Raw genomic sequence first — 9476 nt, forward strand, 5'->3', positions numbered from 1 at the left:
GGGGCAGTGGCAAAAGCCTTAGTGGATAGGTGCTTTCAGGATGTCCCATTTGCATGTTGTGGTGGGCTTCTGCCAATCTGCCAGACATTGCCTGATTATCACACAGGAAAACCTGGCAGTTTCAGAACCAGAGGCCATGTATCTGTGGCGGCTACTTCAAAGATGAGTCAGGAAGAGAGGTAGGAGGCCCCTGCTGAAAAGAGGAGTCTTTCCATCAGGCACCGAGCTCCTTAGAGCTATCCGGACATGGAAGACTGCGACCCTCACAGCAGGATTCCCCAACAGAGACCCAAGGGGCCAAGTTAGTGGCGCCATCCCAGAAATTTTCAATATCTTTTGGTTTAACTTTCAGTCCCCTTGTTCTAAGGAGCGATTTGAGCGCTGCCATTTGTGGCTCTTTGCACTGTGGTGGTAAGTTGCCCATCGTGGGAAGGTCCTGTGAAGGGAAACTCAAAAGTAAAAGACAAGGGTGACTACCAAGAAGGCACAAATGAAGCAAACAAGGACTGTGAGCCACTCGGATGTAAACCGCCCCAACATGAAAAGGTGTATTGGGTCCAAATGTCTTGTGCTTAGTGGGGGACTTCTGAAGGCCATGACCCCTTCAGCCGTATGCCCACACAGTGTCTCCAGGACAGGCAACAGGATGACCCAAAGCCTGGGCTCTGAGTTTGGGGTGGATCAGCCTTTATGCGAACTCACCGGGACGAGCCAAGAAGGTAAAGGTGCCAATGTGGGCTTCGGGACCACGCGGCAGAGTGTGTCTTCCTGATTTAACAACAAATATGACAAACAGTAGAGGGGACAGCGGAGGGGCCACTTGCTCACCCTCGAGCAGCCAAAAGAACAGACAAAACCTGGGGCCTACTCACTGAATGAACTGAAGTTGAGGGCATCACCAACACTGGGGCGGGGGGGGGCGACCTTGTTTGGGCGCCAGCTGTTGCAGGTCTTCTCGCAGGTTCAGCCCATGAGGGACTGCAGGGAACGAGGGTTCTGGCCGAGGTGGGGTGAGTGGTGCAGTATCAACACATAGACCCGGGAGTCAGGTGAGAGCAGGCACTAGGTGAGGTGCTGCACACTTATTTATTGCTGGGAAGACAAGTCTTATATACCTCTCCCCCTGCCCCTAGTGTCCCATAAGTTAGTGTCACTTCCTGATAGATCCCCCTCATCCGGGCAGATTGTAGGTTGGCTATTTTGCGGAAGCGCGGGCTGTGCTCTCAAAGCAGAAGCTGTGTTCTCTAGTGCAGCATGTGCTTAAGCCTGGCACTTCCTCTCCTACACGTAAAGAAGTCTAATGTGTGTGGGAGGGGGATGACCAGGTTTTCTGTTCTGTTCCAGCAGTTTGTGTGTATGCACTTTTAAAATACTTTCTTTAATTTTTGACATTCTCATACGTGTATATTCTGAATTTTTAGTCATTTTTCTCCCCCCATTACCATACTATTTGGTTAATGTAGCTATATAATATAATTTGATGTCAGGTAGTATTATTGCTTCCTGCTTTATTCTTTTGCTTAAGACAGCTTTGGTTGTTAAGATGGTTTTTGCTTGCTTGTTTTTCATGGTTTTGTACGAATTTAACCTAGTTTTGGGGGATTTGTTTGTTTGGTTTGGGGGTTTGTTTTGTTTTGTTTGAGACAGGGTTTCCCTGTAGCTGGAGTTCCCTGGCCTGGAACTCACTATGTAGCCCTGGCTGGCCTTGAACACAGAGATCCTCTGCCTCTTGAGTGCTAGCATCAAAGGCAGGTGCCACCACACCCAGCTTTGTTTTTGTTTTTAAGATAGAGCCTTACTGGGGCAGGAGAGATGGCTCAGCGGTTAAGAGCACTGACTGCTCTTGTAGAGGACCAGGGTTCAATTCCCAGCACCCACATGGCAGCTACAAACCGTCCTTAACTCCAGTTCCAGGGGAATCCAAAGCCCTCGTCTGACCTCTGTGGCATTGCACACACGGGTGCACTCACATACATGCAGGCAATACACTCATACACATAAAATAAAAATAATAAAAAATATTTTTTAAAAATGCTTGCTTAAAAAAAAAAGATAGAGCCTTGCTGTGTAGGCCTGACTGGCTTGATACCTATGTGTGGGCCAAGCTAGTCTCAACTTGAGGCAATCCTCCTGCCTCAGCCCCACCCCCACCCCCAAGTGCTGAAATTACAGCGTGTACCACCATACCTGAAAAATTTTAGGACTATTTTTTCTAGTTCTGTGAAGAATGTCATTGGTGACGTTTTCCTTATTATTTTGTTTGGTTTCCCTTTTTACATGTGTGAATTTTTGCCTGCATATATGTAAGTGCACACCCATGTGCCTACAGATGCCAGAAGAGGACATTGGATCCCCTGGAGCTGGAGTTGTGGATGGTTAGCCACCATGTGGGTGCTGGGAACTGAACCCAGGTCTTATGTAAGAGCAGTTGCTGTTCCTAAGCACTGAGACATGCCCTACCATTTTTTTTGCCCAAGCTCCTGTAGCTGGCGGTTAAAAGGGCCATCCCTGATGGGCAGGCGGCCCAGATTATGCACAAGCAATGACGAGCAATGTGCTATGGTGCTGCAGCTTAACAACACCCCCCCCCCCGCACCACAAGGAGGAATGGCGGGGACTCAAAGGCAGGGCATGGCAGGACACACACACAGGGACACCGGCGCTGGGGTCAACCGCTTTAATAAAGGCTTGGGGGCGAGGTCCACACGATCCAAAGTCCTTGGCAGGGCAGAGGCTAAAAGCCCTACTTTTTTTTTTTCAATGCTGTAATGGGGACTGAATGAACCTAGGCCTCATACATGCTAAATGCTTTACCACTGAGCCCTATCCCTAACCCTCTTTTGTTACTTTTTATTTTGGAACAGTCTCACTAAGTTGCCCAGACTGGCCTTAAAGTCACTCTGTAGTCCAGGCCAACTACTGAGTTACATCCCTTAGGTCATTGGTGCTTTTTATAATTTTTTGTTGTTTTGACATTGGGTTACATGGACATTTAAGTGTTGATTCTTGTCCATGAAAATGGAATTTCATTCCAATTTTTAGTTCTCTTCCATTTCTTTCATCAATGTTTTATAATTTTTATTGTAGAGCTCTTTCATCTCTGGTTAAATTTATGAATCCCCACCCCCCTTTTTGTAGCTGTTATAAAAGGAGTTGCTTTCTTGATTTGTTTTTAAGATAATTTACTGTTGGCATACCAAGACTATTTTTGATTGTTACCTCAACAGCTGGGACCTAGAAGTCTCCAGGCTTGTCACAAAGGAATGCTCTGCATATTTGTGGTATTATATACTAGTACAGCTGGTATGTGAAAACATGGCCATTCCCCCTCCCACACACACACTAGGCTTCACTTATTTGCAGTTCCTTTTTTTGATAGTAACAGCTGTTAGCTACTGTATGCAATAGGACTCAGCTGAGGGGAGGCAACTAGGCCTGTCAGGGGTAGTGAAGAACAGGAATCAGAGAAGATAGACATTCTGATCTTAGAAGTCACTTGAGAGCTATGTCACCTTGGACAACCCACAGATTGATGATAGAACCTTTTCCTCTACAGTAAAATGAAGGAGTAATGATATCTATTACAGATAAAATCTCAAAATCATTATGTTAAATGAAAGACACTAGACAGTCTTAGTGAGTCAGCTTCTCCCAGAGATCCCGTGCATTTATTTGCCTTCCAATTATTGCGATTACAGGCAGGTGTCATGCCTGTCTAACTTTTAAGTGAATCCTAAGGATCCAAACTGTGGTCCTCACACTTGTGGGGCAAATACTTTATCCACAGAGCCATCTCCTCAGCCATAATGATAAATTTTTAACTCCAGTGTATAAAGAGGCAGACAAGAAGTAAAATGGGAATTATTTAATTTAACCTTCAAAAGTCTCATTCTATATTCTCTTAATGACTTACAATTCCTTAATAAAATTCTATAAGTCCCAACTATTTTAGCGGTAACACTGATGGTAAGAATTAATCTAGAGAGAATAACCAGTAACAGATATGAAGTGAGTACTGACCATTCTAGAGTAGTATGAGTAGTTATGAGTGTATAGGGCTGTTCAGACCTCCAAAGGAAGAGCAGTGTCAGGGTGCTTGTGCTCATTCTTCTGCTTCTCTAGTGCCCAGACCTGCTATACTTAAGACTTAATGAACATGTATAACCTTTGCCTGAGTTTAGGACTATGAGTGGCTAATTAGAACAGCCACATGTTCATTGGAGAAAAAGCTTATTTTCAGGTTGGGCAGGAAACATACACTATGAAGCCATCAAAGGTTAAGACAAATGAATGAAATACATGAATATATAAAGATCCAAGAATTAATGAGTTTAATGAAAAAAAACTCACAAAACCCTGAAAGAACTTACCTAACATCATTTAAAATAACTAGGGCAGTGCTACTTTATAAATTGAAAATTAAAAGGAGAAAATGATCATTTATACTTATAGATGACTACAGATTCTGAGTAATCAAATGGCCTTGTTGATACAAAGGTTTTCTTTATAGAATTCCTAAAAAAAAAAAAAGATAGGATCAGAAACGTAACTATTTTGCAAACCCTTATGAAATAATCAGTGAAGAAAACCATTGGATTAGTTTAGTTAATGAGAGAATTTCACAGCATGGGGACCTGGCTGCAGTCCTAGCCAACATCTGTGTATTCTGATGTGATATGCACGGAGCTCATAATTACACCTATGGAACATTTTTGCCAGAAATGCTGATTCCAATACAGAGTTGCCAGATACAGACAAAATAAAATGTAATAGTTCAACTTGAATTTCACATAAGGAATCAATGATTTTTTTTTTTTTAAGTGTTAAGTTCTGTAAGTTCCATGCTCAGAACACTGTGCTGGGTATGGTAGTGCATGCCTTTAATCCCAGCACTTGAGATGCAAAGGCAGGTGGATCTCTGTGAGTTTCTTGGCCACCTGTTATACATAGCCAGTTCTCCAGGCCAGCTGGGGCTACAGGGAGATTCTGTCTCAAAAAGACCAATGGGGAAAAAAAAAAAAAAAAAAAAAAAAAAAAACCAACATTGCTTGTTTGTTTAATAAGTCAGAGGAACACAAAGAGAAAAGGCAAAGGTTTCCAGAGGGGAATTTGGAACTGCCTTATAAGGAGAAAAAAACTTCTTAAGAAACATAACCAAATAGTATGAAATTTGTTTGGTTTCTGATTTTAACAAAATGTATTTTTGTAAAACGCTATTTTAGGGCTGACAAGAGCTCAGTGGGTCAAAGCACTTGCCATGAAAGCCTGACTACCTGAATTTGAGCCCTGAAAGTTTGAGAGAGAGAACTGACTCTCACATTTTGTCCTCTGGCACCCCCCCCCCAATAATAGTAAATAAAAAATTTAAAGGTTATTTAAATATATGTATATTTAAAAATATTTAGGAAAGATTTTTGTGATAATTGGGAAAATTAGATTTGGACAGGATATAAGATATTCAAGAATTATTTAAACTTTTTTTTTTGTCTTTTTGAGACAGGGTCTCCCTGTAGTCCCAGCTGGCCTAGATTCACCATAGAGACCAGGCTGAACTCACAGCCCCGCCTGCCTCTGCCTCCCGAGTGCTGGGACTAAAGGCATGCGCCACCACACCTGGCGAATTATTTAAACTTTTATTAGATATGATGATAGCATTATGCTAATATAAAAATTTTTTAATGAATTTAGGGATGAGATGACATATCTGCAATTTACTTTAAAGTATTTTAGGAGCCAGGCATGGTGGTGCACGCCTTTAGTCCCAGCACTCAGGAGGCATGGGCGGGCAGATCTCTGTGAGTTCGAGGCCAGCCTCATCTACATAGTGAGTTTCAGGCCAGCTGGGACAACAGGGAGACCCTCTCTCAAAAACACCAAAAAGAAAAATAAATAAAATATTTTAGGAATTGGGCTTGCTGGTGCACACCTTTAACTCTAGCACTTGGGTGGTAGAGGCAGGATGATTTCTGTGCCTTCCAAGCCAGCCTGGCCTATAGAGGGCTAGGCCAGCCAGGGCTACATAGTGAGACACTGTCTTAAAAATATATATATTATATTTATTTTAATGTGTGTGTGGGCACACATGCCATAGTATCTGTGTTGAGATCAGAGGACAACTTGTTGATTCTTTCCTTTCATTATTTGGGACCCACAGATCAAATTCATGTTGTTAGGCTTATTATCAGCAAGCACCTTTACCCACCAAGCCATCTTGCCAGCCTTGCTGAAATATTTTAAAGTAAATTGCAGCTACTTGCTTTTGTTCCTAAATTTGTTAAGTATTTTTTATTTTTATTTCCTGTGTATGAGTGTTTTGCCTGCATGTATGTACATGTACTATGTGAATGCAATACCCACAGAGGCAAGAAGAGGAAGTCAGATTCCCTGGAACTAGAGTTAAGGACAGTTCTTAGTCACCATGTACGTGCCAGTTCACCTGGGTCATCTGTAAAAGCCAGTGCTCTTAACTCCTGAGCCATCTCTCCAGCCCCCCTAAATTCATTTAAATGGAAATTTTTGTGCAATCATAATGTCATCATTATATCTAATAGAATTTCAGGAGTTGGTTCTCTCCTTCCACTGGGGATTAAACTCAGATCATCAAGGCTGTGTTCCCTTGCCTACTGAACCATCTCACAGGCCAGACAGTAGTGGTCTTTTTTTGACACTATAAAAGTTATTTATTCACTATACACACAGAATATGTCCCCTATAAAATGTACATGTAGATTAAACTAATTTGGTGAACATTTTTTTTTTAGTTACAGAAGATACTAAATCCATTGGGATGACAGCTGTCTGCCTCTAAATAATTATAGCATCCAGAGTCTGCTTTAAGGCAAAGTTACTTATTTTGGGAATTATCTTCTATTATTTGACTGAGGCAGAGGTAACAATTTAATTAATACTACTTAAATATATATTTTTTAGCATTTTATTTATTTTTATTTTATGTGTATGACTGTATTGCTTGCATGTATGTGAGTACACCCATATCATGCAATGCCGCGGAGGTGAGAAGAGAGCTTCGGATTCCCGAGCTGGAGTTAAGGACGGTTCGTAGCCACCATGTGGGTGCTGGGAATCAAACCCAGGTCCTCTGCAAGAGCGGTCAGTGCTCTTAACCACTGAGCTATCTCTCCAGCCCCAAATACTACTTAAATATATTATACAGTCACTCACAATAAATCAGTTTATCACAGATGAATTTTTTCATTATTTGTAGAATTGGGATGCCAATATTAGTTTTTAAAGGGCAATCAAAAAATTGTGTACTGGGTCTTGTGATTACATTAGGATATGAATGGTATGAAATATTGTCATAATACACCTCAAACAAGATGAGGCCATATTGTAATGATTCACTAGATTGTGTGGAGACATTTACTAAATAAATTATTCTCACCAGACGTGGTGGTGCACACCTTTAGTCCCAGCACTCGGGAGGCAGAGGCAGGCAGATCTCTGTGAGTTCGAGGCCAGCCTGGTCTCCATGGTGAATCCAGGACAGCTGGGGGTACAGCGAGACCCTGTTTCAAAAAGACAAAAAAAAAATTATGTATTCTCTCCAATTATCCAGTATAATGTTCTTCCCAAAGTAAGGTTCAGTAAACATCTGCTGAACACACTGACTAAGCAAGAGTGAGACGAGATGGGCCCTCTCAGGTAGATGTCAAGTATAAATGGAATTAACTTGGGAAGAGTGGTTAAAGATGTAAACTACATATGGTATACAGTTCAGCAGAAAATACTGGCACCGGAATAAACAAAGCCAAGACCTGCCAATAATGGTATAAATGGAACTGGCTTTTAAGAAGACAACCAAGAAAAAATTTATATTGGACCATACCTTTTCCCATCTGATTCAGTTTGAGACAGACCAATAGAGGCACTGTTAGAGGCTATGGCTGTCTTCCTTGATACTCAGACATCCTAGGTCCCAATAACTTATGGATTTGTTACCCATGAGTCAGTATAAACCTGTTTGTCTTTAGGGGTTAGTTTCCACAAGTACAAAGTTGAATTTCCTTTTTTTTTTTTTTTTTTTTTTTTTTTTTTTTTTTTTTTTTGAGACAGGGTCTCCCTGTAGCCCCAGCTGTCCTGGAACTCACTATGTAGACCAGGCTGGCCTTGAACTCACAGAGATCCACCTGCCTCTGCCTCCTGAGTGCTGGGATTAAAGGCGTGCGCCACCACGCCTGGCTGAATTTCCTTTTATTTGTCCTAAAATGCTTACTTTCAAACTTGAAGGGACTTCAATTACTTCCACGTAGTTTTTGGTGATTCTGTTATTTTCAGACCAGAGTCAAAATATTCGTACAGTATTCATACCTGCAGCACCTTCCACCCACCCTTTGACCGTTTGAGCTGCCCTTCTTTGGTTCTTTTTCCACTTTCAGATCTTCCTTGAAGTGCAGTAAGCAGAACTGTACTGAGTATTCCAGCTGCAGCTTGGTCTATCATTGTCAGAATGGCTTCTGACAATATGCCATGGTCTTTCAGTTGGTCTATTTCTAGGACTATAAGATCTCCTATAGTTGTAATCAAAAGACCGACTCCTTGATCTCCTCTTTTTGTAACTCTGGCTTCTAGAACATCTATCTGTCATAATCATCATAGTGTGAAGAGCTGTACACATTCCTCCCTTCCTTGGCTCTCATTTGATTTGATGTCTTCAATCCCCCTTTGCAAACTGTATTTCGATTTGTCACCCACAAATCCATTTTCTGTCCAAATTATGTAAAGCATCTTTAGCATCATGAACATCCTCAAAGTGAACATAAGCAAATCCTCTTGGATGCCGAGTGTAGAAGTCAAGTGGAACATATACATCAACTATAGGACCATAACAACCAAATTCTCACTGCAAGTCTTTAGACCTGGTGTTGTCCGCCATGTTCCTGACAAACAGAGATGTGTTGGGAGGGCGCAGGTAGTGGGACATGGCAGTGGTGTGAGTCTCAGCCGGCAGCACTAACGGGTTCAGCAAACCATCCTGGCTTTGGCGGCAGCTCACACACACACACACACACACACACACACACACTCACAAACATGCACACAGAGCCAGCAGGCTCTGCTACTGCAACTGTCTTAACAGTAGTAGAGTTTTATGTTTATTGGCCATCTATGATATGTTACAGCATGCTTTAGTGTGTTGTTTTTCTAAATCTATTGACATGCCAATCTCAAATTATACTTCATGTATATATTTTAAAGATTTATTTCTAATTGTGTGTCTGTGTCTGTATAGAGGTATGTACATGTGAGTGAAGGTGCCTGCAGAGGCCACAGGATCATATCCCTTGGAGGTGGAGTTACAGGTGGTTATACCCTGCCAGATGTGGGTGCTGAGAACTGAACTTCGGTCCTCTGCAAGAGCAGTGCAGGCTCTTAGCTGTGGAACCATATTTCCAGTTCCTATAGTGTTTATATATACATAAATACGTAAAATCTCTCTCTATATATAAATATAT

General features: G+C 41.8%; 1 protein-coding gene and 2 pseudogenes across 1 annotated transcript in view; 1 reads left to right on the forward strand and 2 right to left on the reverse strand.

The window, feature by feature from the left end:
• Window positions 1-9476, forward strand: part of Kif24 (kinesin family member 24) — an 81598-nt gene that overhangs the window by 13571 nt on the left and 58551 nt on the right. The window lies entirely within an intron of this gene.
• LOC115071934 lies at window positions 2479-2631 on the reverse strand (annotated as a pseudogene).
• On the reverse strand, window positions 8396-8944 carry LOC103741579 (annotated as a pseudogene).

Source organism: Nannospalax galili, unplaced genomic scaffold (assembly GCF_000622305.1).
Source record: "Nannospalax galili isolate Female #2095 unplaced genomic scaffold, S.galili_v1.0 scaffold341, whole genome shotgun sequence".
Taxonomy (NCBI): domain Eukaryota; kingdom Metazoa; phylum Chordata; class Mammalia; order Rodentia; family Spalacidae; genus Nannospalax; species Nannospalax galili.